This window comes from Bos grunniens, chromosome 2, assembly GCF_055505025.1.
Source record: "Bos grunniens cultivar Pamir isolate PY7600 chromosome 2, Bosgru_T2T1.0, whole genome shotgun sequence".
NCBI classification, from domain to species: domain Eukaryota; kingdom Metazoa; phylum Chordata; class Mammalia; order Artiodactyla; family Bovidae; genus Bos; species Bos grunniens.
This window is the reverse complement of record NC_141166.1, coordinates 10265449-10276018: the sequence shown is the minus strand read 5'-3', so window position 1 is coordinate 10276018 and position 10570 is coordinate 10265449. Positions and strand designations below refer to the sequence as shown.

Below are 10570 nucleotides of genomic sequence, written 5' to 3'. Positions count from 1 at the left end.
CCGGGGGCGTGAGCAGGACACCCTTTTCATCGCTGAGAACAGAACATGTTGTAGGTGTGACTTGCTGGCCCAGCACTGGGGGAGCCCCACGAGAGGCAACACCCTTGGCTTCCACACCCTTGACTTGCCAACCCTTGTCTTCCCATGGAGGCAGATGATGACATGCTGGGGAGCCCACAGAGCCATCCCTCGAACCTCTCAGAAAAACCCTCCTGACATCTGCGTTCATCCAACTCTTCCTCTGGGCGAGGTGCTGGGTTAAGCACTTTCCAGGCACGCTTTGCTACGGTCTCCGTAACAACTCCACGTCTGTTCCAAGTCCTATTTTGTAAGGGAGATAAGGAAACAAACAGACACGTCACGGAATTTGCTCAAGATGCAAGCTAGAGAGGCAGAGGGATTTGAACCTAGTCTGGTTGACTTTAGGGCCATGGGCTATGAACCAAAATACTCAACTGATACAGGAGAACTAATTGAGGACGATTTCAAGGCTGGGTTGCAGTGAAATAGTTGCTATTAACATGCCCCCATTTATTCCCAATAAATGGTGTAGGCTTGGTGTTTGGGTTCCATGTACAACCCAGCTATGCTAGGCACCTACCTGGCATTATGTAAGGGTCTGTTGTGTGAGAGCTATGGCAACAAGAGAAGCTCTGTGCCAGAACCGTGGGCCTTCCTGGTACCTAAATCCCTAGACTCTGGGGTAGGAGGAAGCTACTTGGCCTTGGCAGTGCCTCCCGGCCAGGGCTCTGAGGTCCTCCTGGCTCCCAGCATGAACACAGCATCACAGCATCACACCTGGCCTACATCCTTTGCTCTTTGCAGATGACCAAAGATGGTAAAAATGCTCAACAGATTGGTTTATGATTCAGCTCTACCACTTACTGGCTGTATGGCCTCAAACAATTCAAAGGTGAATTAACCTTTCTGAGCTCAGTTTTTTAATCTGTTAAATAGGGGGAAGACTATCCACCTCATAAGGCTGTGGTGAGAAATACACAAGGAAACAGATGTCAAGCACCCTGATGCTGGAAAAGATTGACGGCAAAAGGAGCAGGGGGTGGCAGAGGATGAGATGGTCAGATAGCATCACTGACTCAATGGACATGAATTTGAGCAAACTCTGGGAGATGGTGGAGGACAGAGGAGCCTGGTGTGCTGAAATCCACGGAGGTCACAAAGAGTCGGACATGACTTAGAGACTGAACAACAACTGAACTTCCTAAAAACGGCAACCCACTTCAGTATTTTTGCCTGTAGAATTCCATGAACAGAGGAGCCTAGAGGGCTATGGTCCATGGGTTTGCAAAGAGTCGGACACGGCTGAAGCAACCGAGCACAATAGAAAAGTTCTAATTTTCCTCCTCCTCTTCATCACTGTTACTATTACTATACCATCTCCATTCTCAGGACCAGGATCTTTCTCTACATTTTGATTCTAGGTCCCCTCTCCAGATGTGAAGGTCGAGACACCCAGCTCAGCTGAGCACCGCAGCTAGCCCTGTCGGTCCTTGGAGGGCAGAGCTGCCCTTAGGGGAGCAGGTTAGAGCCAGGTCTCAGAGCCAGGAGACCTGAGTTCTCCTCTCAGCAAGGCCACCAATTTGCCATAGGACCGCGGGTCAATCACTTTTTCTCTCTAAAGATCAGTTTCCCCACTTCTCCAGTTCTTGAGGATGCAGCCCGGCAGGGTCTTCGGCTCCATCCCTAGTGTGGGAGGCGACAGATGTCATGGTGATGTTTGAGCAGATGAGAGCGAACGTGGAGAAGTGACTCGAGGGGATGGACAGGCACAATCTTGAGAACCTGGCCACCCTGGACCACTGTGTGGAGACGCAGGCCAAGGAGAATATTTATGATCTGAAGCCAACCTGGCTGTGCTGAAGCTGTACCCAGCCTTTCTCCAGACCACGGTCACTGCCCAGATCCTGCTAAAGGCCCTCACCAACCTTCCCCACACCGATTTCATGCTGTGCAAGTGCAGCAGGAAGAATGGCCCACCCAGCAGATTTTGTCCCTCAGAGACCTGCTGGGGACCTGCCACTTCCAGTCCTTCTGGTAAGCCCTGGATAAAAACATGGATCTCTTGAAAGGTATAACTGGCTTTGAAGACTCTGTCCAAAATCTGCCATGTCGTGGGCATCACTTATCAGCACATCAATCTCTGGCTGCTGGCCGAGATGCTAGGGGATCTGACAGGCAGCAAGCTAAAGATGTGAATGAGCAGTATGGCTGGAGTCCCAACGAGTTAGACAAGATCTCCATCTGTAGCCAGGAAGAGAGCATTAAGCCCAAGAATGTCATGGAGAAGATAGACTGACAGGGTGTCCAGCATCATGGCTTCCTCCAAGTAACTTTGCAGGTGTTTAATAAAGATTTGTTGGCTTCTCAAAAAAAAAAAAGAAAAAACCCATCACGAACTGTTTCCCCATGGGTAAGTAGGGAGAGTTGTACCTGCCCAGCTCACCTCACTGGGCTGTTGTGAAACTAACACAGGGCTATGAGAGCCTCTGTGAGGGGTAGGGCCCTGTGCAGAGTGACTGGGTTTCTTGGAAGAAAAACAAGGGATGCAGGAACCCAGAGGAGCCAAGTGATCTGCCTCTGATCACAACTCTTCCTCTTCTTTGCCTGTTTCACTCATTCATTCAACATATATGGATCAAGCACCTACTATGTACCAGGGAGTCTTTTAGGTCCTGGGGACACAGCAGTGAACAAAACCAAACTCTTTGCCTTCATGGTACTTCCATTCTAATGGTTGGAGAGACACAGACACTAAATGAAGTTGGACAAGGCCCCACCTCCTCCAGGAAACTTCCCCTGACAACTTGGTCCCCACCTCCTGGGTTAGGCATTCCCCTCTGGACACCCCTAGTCCAGTAATCACACTGGACAATGATATCCGACATGTCTGTTTTATCACAACCCGTGGTCCTCTTGAGGACAGGGACCTTGACTCGTGTTTTCTATCCTTGGCACCAAGCACAGGGCTTGGCATCTGGTTAAGACTCAAGACACTTTTGTTCAACAAACAAAGGAATGAAACAAATGGAGTGATTTACACCCTAGGCTTCTAGTTGTTGACTCATTCAACAGGTTTTGTCAGGCAGCCTCCATGGGCAGGTGTGGATGGGTGTGGTTGCGAATAAAGAGATAAAAAGTTTCTGTCTCTTGCCCTGAAGGATGGTATAATGTGAAAGGCAGGAGAGAGGCCAGGAGGAGGGAATGACCACCTACTGAACAGGAGCCCCAGTACATGCTTACCTCTCGAGCAAAGTAGGTATTAGTAACTTTTCACAGGTTAAGAAAGAGGTTCATAGAGAGCCAATAACATGCAAGAACAGTGGGGCTGATGTAGGTTTGAGGTCAGCCCAGGCCTACTTTCCCACTGTAATCAGGACACAAGGCAGGATTTGCTCTGTCCCCGAGGGGCAGTCTGCATAAAACGAGGGCTGCAGACCCTCAGAGGTGGGAGAGGTTGCTGAACTGAGGTCCATCTTAGAGGAGGAAGCTGCCCACTGTACCTTAAAGGTGGGCATTTGGCGGGATGGGGACTGGCAGTGTGGGGGTGTACTCTCTGAAGGTGTGAAAGTCCTAGGGCCCTGGGAAGATGTCCTTGGAAAGCTCTGAGGCCTGCTGATGGGCAGGCAGGGGAGGGTGGAGTAACCATCGCTGCTTGGGCTCCCTGCTAGAGCATACATTGCTGCAAACCCCGTGGCACCTCAGGTACAGCTTGGATTAGGTTGATGTCAACTGAGTGAATAGATCTTTTTCTCCTGACTCCTTGGGCAAGTAATCAGAGTTGTCATCTCAGCCAGATCCTAGCAAAGGACCTGCCACCTTCTGAATGCTCTTTGTGGTACCCAAGTTGCCCCAGTTTTATGGAGAGGTGTCCTTGACCACTGAGCAATCCAAGGGCCTGCCTGTTGAGATAGTTTCTCTTTGAAAAGAAGTTTGCTAGCTGCTTTCCTCAGACTGAAAGGGGAGTGGATCACATGCCAAAAGTAACAGGTCTACGTACAGGGTGCTGATGAAAGGCTTCACACTCTGGAGTCAAAATGTCTTCAGATCCCTTCTCTGCCTTCATGGCTTGTTGATCTTAAGCAAGTACTTTATCTTCCCTAAACCTCAGTCTTCTAGTCTGTAAATGAGGGCTACTGGTACCTAGATCATCCAAGCCCCACTTGGGTGGTCTTTCCCCTGCCCTACTCTCCCCTGCCCTACAAAACTGGACCTGCCCCTTTAGGCTCTGAGTTTTAACCATGCAGAGATAGAAAAGGTCAGGGTAAACTTCTGGGAGAAAGGAGGATGCAGACTGAGACTGTTTGTTACCTCACAGGAGTACAAGCTGCGATGACTCGTGAGCTGAACCAAAGAGCTGCAGTTTACTAAAGTATTGTCAAGTAGCATGCTAGCTTCTTAAAATACTTCCTATTTAATCCTCAGTGAGGTATTCTTACTTTCATTCTAAAGATGAGGATACAGAGGCTCAGGATGATTGATTGCATGTCTTCATGCAGGACAACTTGGGCAAAGCAGGTGTATTCTTTAAGACTCAGTTGCAAATAAATACGGAGAAGGCAATGGCAACCCACTCCAATACTGTTGCCTGGAAAATCCCATGGACGGAGGAGCCTGGTGGGCTGCAGTCCATGGGGTCACTAAGAGTCGGACACGACTGAGCGACTTCACTTTCACTTTTCACTTTCCTGCATTGGAGAAGGAAATGGCAACCCACTCCAGTGTTCTTGCCTGGAGAATCCCAGGGACGGGGGAGCCTGGTGGGCTGCCATCTCTGGGGTTGCACAGAGTCGGACCTGACTGAAGCGACGCAGCAGCAGCAAATAAATAAACTGCTATGGAGCACTGCAGGCTACAGACAATGGGGTCGCACAGAGTCGGACACGATTGAAGCAACTTAGCACACATGCACGCCAAGTGGAAAGGGATATCATACAAGACTTTAAATGCTTCTAAAATAACAAGAAGGAACAGGGAGCTGGTTCTAGAAAAGGCCTCCAGGAATAATTCCAGGACAAACCCACAGAACTGACCAGCCTGGGGAGTTGCTCCCTTTGCTTCACTTGGAAAGGTGGAGAATCTGTAAGTACTGGCTCCAGACCTATGCCAGATCTGCAAGAAAAAAGAAAAAAAAAAAGATGCTCCAAATTTTGACTCTGGTTCCACAGCTGATACTGTTGCAAAAAAGGCTGACTTGGAGCCTTTGGCCTTCTTATTTCCACCTCCCAAATCTCACCCAATTGTTTATGGATTGCTGCTGCTAAGTCACTTCAGTCGTGTCCAACTCTGTGCGACCCCACAGACGGCAGCCCACCAGGCTCCCCCGTCCCTGGGATTCTCCAGGCAAGAACACTGGAGTGGGTTGCCATTTCCTTCTCCAATGCATGAAAGTGAAAAGTGAAAGTGAAGTCGCTCAGTCGTGTCCGACTCTTCGAGACCCCATGAACTGCAGCCCACCAGGCTCCTCCGTCCAGGGGATTTTCCAGGCAAGAGTACTGGAGTGGGGTGCCATTGCCTTAGGAAAACCATATTCACAGAGTTCTAGCTGCAAGGGAGTCTGGGAAATGTAGTTTTTCTCACAGTGCCAGAAGGCATGCTAGGAGGAAGCAAGGGATGTTGAGTACCAAGCCACCATTTCCATAACCCTTCCTGCCAATGCAGAGCTTGTGCATGGAATTACTCTGCTCAGGGCCTGCTCCTGTTCACATACCATTAACTTGAAGGGGGTAGTGTGTGTGTGTGTGTGTGTGTGCCTGACATAGGTTTTAATGGATACTTCACTAGAGCCCTCATTTCATGGAGCTCCTATTCCAGAAGAAGGCATTCATGGGAAACTCCAGGAAGGCGTTCCAGTGCCAGGAGGCAAGAATATTCTCATCTTTCTCTTTTGAAAATCTTTTATATGTATGTATTTATTTTTGGCTGTGCTGTGTCTTGGTTGCTTTGCACAGGCTTTCTCTAGTTGTGGTAAGCGGGGACTACTGTTCGTTGTGGTGCATGGACCCCTCATTGCGGGGGCTTCTCCTTTTCCAGTTTGCAGGCTCTAGAGCAAGGACTCAGTAGCTGGGGCACACAGGCTTAGGTGCTCCATAGCACGTGGAATCTTCCCAGACCAGGAATGGAACCCATGTCCCCTGCATTAGCAGGCGAAATCATATGCACTGCACCACCAGGGAACTCCTCAGTTCTCTCTCTTTTAAAGAGCTTTAAGTTATAATACACATACTGCATAATTCATCCATTTAAACTGGACACTTCAATGGTTTTTAGTATATTCACAGAGTTGTGTAACCACCATGATCTTTTTTTTTTTAAACCATTATCTATTCTAAAATATCTTCGTCACACTAAAAGCAGACACTCCCCATTTCCCACTCCCAATCTCCAGCTCTAAGCAACCACTAATCAACTTTCATTTCCATATATTTGCCTATTCTGGATATTTCATATAAATAGGATCATACAATATGCCATCTTTGTGACTGGTTTCTTTCATTTAATATAATGTTTTTATTGTTCACCTTGTCATGCATTAATACTTCATTCATTTTTATAGGTGAAGAATATCTCATTGGAGGAATAAACCACATTTTGTTTATTCATTCAATTGATGGACATTTGGTTTCCTTTTTTTTTTTAATTGAAGTACAGTGGATTTGTGGATTGTTTCCACTTTTTATTTATTGTAACTAAAGCTGTTATGAACATTCATATACAAGTTTCTGTATGAACATGTTTTCAAATCTTTCCAATGTATATATCCATATTAGAAATTTGAGTCATGCTGTAACTGTTTACATTTTTGAAGAACCACCAAATTATTTTCCACAGTGGCTGTACCATTTTGCATTCCCACCAGCAATGTTAAGTGTTCCTATTTCTCTGTATTATCATCAACACGTCTTTTTATCATATTTTTAAAAAATTATAACTATTCTAATGGGTGTGAAGTAGTATCACGGTTTTGATTTACATTTCTCTAATGACTTATAATGTTGAGTTTTCTGTTGTTGAGGATTTTTTATATGGTTATTGTCCATTTATATACCTTCTTTGAAGAAGTGTCTGTTCCTATCATTTGCCCATTTTTTGATTGGATTATTTACCTTTTATTAGTGTTTTCCTTTGTCTATTTTTCCCCAAACATTAAGCTTTTTATTTTGTATTGGGGTAGAGCTAATTAGCAATGTTGTGGCAGTTTCAGGTGAACGGCAAAGGGATTCAGCCACACACATACATGTACCCATTTTCCCCCAAACCCTCACCCATCCAGGCTGGCAGGTGACACTGAGCAGAGTTCCATATGCTAGACAATAGGTCTTTGTTGGTTCTCCATTTAAAATATAGCAGTGTGTACATGACCTTCCCAAAGTCCCTATCCTTTCCCCCTGGCAATCATAAGTTTGTTTCCTAAGTCTGTGAGTCTCTTTCTGTTTTGTGAGTAAGTTCATTTGTATCACTTCTTTTTAGATTCCACATATGAGGGATGTCATGATACTTCTCCTTCTTGACTTACTTCACTCAATGTGATACTCTTTAGGCCCACCCATGTTGCTACAAATTATTTGCTCTTATTATTGACTTGTAACATTCAGAAAACGAAGATCATGGCATCCGGTCCCATCACTTCATGGGAAATAGATGGGGAAACAGTGGAAACAGTGTCAGACTTTATTTTTCTGGGCTCCAAAATCACTGCAAATGGTGACTGCAGCCATGAAATTAAAAGACGCTTACTCCTTGGAAGGAAAGTTATGACCAACCTAGATAGCATATTCAAAAGCAGAGACATTACTTTGCCAACAAAGGTCCATCTAGTCAAGGCTATGGTTTTTCCTGTGGTCATGTATGGATGTGAGAGTTGGACTGTGAAGAAGGCTGAATGCCAAAGAATTGATGCTTTTCAAGTGTGGTGTTGGAGAAGACTCTTGAGAGTCCCTTGGACTGCAAGGAGATCCAACCAGTCCATTCTGAAGGAGATCAGCCCTGGGTGTTCTTTGGAAGGAATGATGCTAAAGCTGAAACTCCAGTACTTTGGCCACCTCATGTGAAGAGTTGACTCACTGGAAAAGACTCTGATGTTGGGAGGGATTGGGGGCAGGAGGAGAAGGGGACGACAGAGGATGAGATGGTGGATGGCATCACTGACTCGATGGATGTGAGTCTCAGTGAACTCCGGGAGTTGGTGATGGACAGGGAGGCCTGGCGTGCTGCGATTCATGGGGTCGCAAAGAGTCGGACACGACTGAGCGACTGATCTGATCTGAAGGGTTGTTTATATTTCTGGATTCAAGTTCCTTACCATATAAATGATTTGAAAAATTTTTTTTTACCTTTCTGTGAGTTGTCTTTTCACGTTTTTGTTTTTTAAACATCCTATATCAACTGGATAACAGTATCAGGACTGCTCATTTTTAAAAAATTATTTCTTTATATTTGGTTGCTGGGTCTTCATTGCTGCAGGCCAGCTTTCTCTACTTGGGGTGAGCGGGGCTACTCTCCATTGAGGTGCGTGGGTTTCTCATTTTGGTGGCTTCTCTTATTGTGGAGCACAGGCTTTAGGGCTTTAGTAGTGGCCACGGGCTCCGTGTCTCCACGGAATGTGCTGATCCCCGGATCAGCAATATCTATCCCCTGCATTTGCTGGTGGATTCTTATCCACTGTACCACAGGGAAGTCTTCACTTTTTTTTTTTTATAAGAAAACTTAGTTTACTGAAATATGACTGCAATATAGAAAAGATGGCTAATGAACTAGATTGCAAGATATTAATACTCTACACTTTTCATGTTCTTCTTTTAAAAAATAATTTATTGGGGTGAAAGTCACATAACATAAAATTAACCATTTTAAAATGAACAATTCACTGCTAGAGCCTGGTGGGCTACAGTCCATGAGGTTGCAGAGTCGGACATAACTGGGCGACGAAGCATGGCCCTGGACATTCAGAACATTGTACCACCGCCACCTGTATTTAATTCCAAAACGCTTCCATAACTCCCAAGTAAAATCCCTTACCCATTAAGCAATTTCTCTTCATTCTCTCTTCCCCTCAACCCCTGACAATGTCCAATCTGCCATCTCTATGGATTTATCTATTCCAAAGATTGTATAAATGGAATCATATAATATGTGGGCTCTTTTTTTGGACTGCACTGGGTCTTCATCGTGGCGTGCAGTCTGTCTGTAGCTGCAGCGTGTGGGTTTAGTAGCCCCACAGTATGTGGGATCTTAGTTACCCAACGAGGGACAGAACCCACATCTACTGCATTGGAAGGTGGACTGACTTTCTGCATTTGATTTCTTTCACTTAGCATAGTGTTTTGGAGGTTCCTGCACATTGTATTCTATTCTATTGCATGAAACTGAAAGTGTTAGTTGCTCAGTCCTGTCCAACTCTGCGACCCCATGGACTGTAGCCCACCAGGTTCTCTGTCCATAGATTCTCCAGGCAAGAATACTGGAGTGGGTTGCCATTTCCTTCTCCAGGGATATTCCCAACCCAGGGATCTAAACCAGGTCTCCTGCGTTGCAGGTAGATTCTTTACCATCTGAGCCACCAGGGAATTTGTTTATCCATTCACCTATTGACGGACATTTAGACTCTCTACCTTTTGGCTATCGTGAACAGTGCTACTAAGAACATACAAGTATTGTAGATGAACTTGTTTGAACACCTGAATATGTGTCATATCCACAGATGTACTTGTTTGAATAACTGAATACTTGTTTGTATTCAGTTCTTTTGGTAAATGTCTAGGAGTGGGATTCCTGGGTCATATGGTAATTCTTTCACTTTTTGAGGAATCACCAATCCATTTTCCACAACAGTTGAACCATTTTGTAGCCTTACCAACAATGGATGAGTGTTCTGATTTTTCTACATCTTTCTCAGCACTTATTTTCCTTTTTTTTAAATTATAGCCATCCTAGCCTTTTCATTTCTTGATGGAATTCTTGGAAGCACGAAAGTTTTCAGTTTTATAAAGTTTAACTTACCTGTTGTATTATTCCTGATCTGAGAGGAAAAGCAAGAAGGCTTTCATTATTATATGTGATGTTGGCCACTTGCCTTTTTTAAATTCAGATTCTTTTTATTTTCTTATTTGGCTGTGTCAGGTCTTAGTTGTGGCACGCAGGATCTTTGTCGCAGCTTGTGGGACCTACTTAGTCCCCTGACCAGGAATAGAACCTGGTCCCTCTGCTTTGGGAGCACAGAGTCTTAGCCACTGGACCACGAGGGAAGTCCTGGCCACTTGCTTTATGTAGACATTCTTTGTAGGGATGAGGAAGTTCCCTATTCCTAGTTGAGCGAGTGTTTTTATCATGAAAGAGCGTTGGATTTTGTCAAGTGTGTTTCCTGCATCTATTGAGATGATCGTGTGGTTTTTGTCTTTTATTCTACTGACATAGTGTATTCCATTGATTAATTTTTGGATGTCAAACCACTTCTGGTATAATTTTTACTTGGTCCTGGTGTATAATCTTTCTTTGGTGGTGTTGGATTATATTTGCTTATATTATGTTGTGGGTTTTTGCATATATATCCATA

At 45.2% G+C, this 10570-nt stretch overlaps 1 pseudogene; it reads left to right on the top strand.

The window, feature by feature from the left end:
- Window positions 1-1728: 1728 nt before the first annotated feature.
- Window positions 1729-2351, top strand: LOC147377453 (eukaryotic translation initiation factor 3 subunit K pseudogene; annotated as a pseudogene).
- Window positions 2352-10570: the final 8219 nt, after the last annotated feature.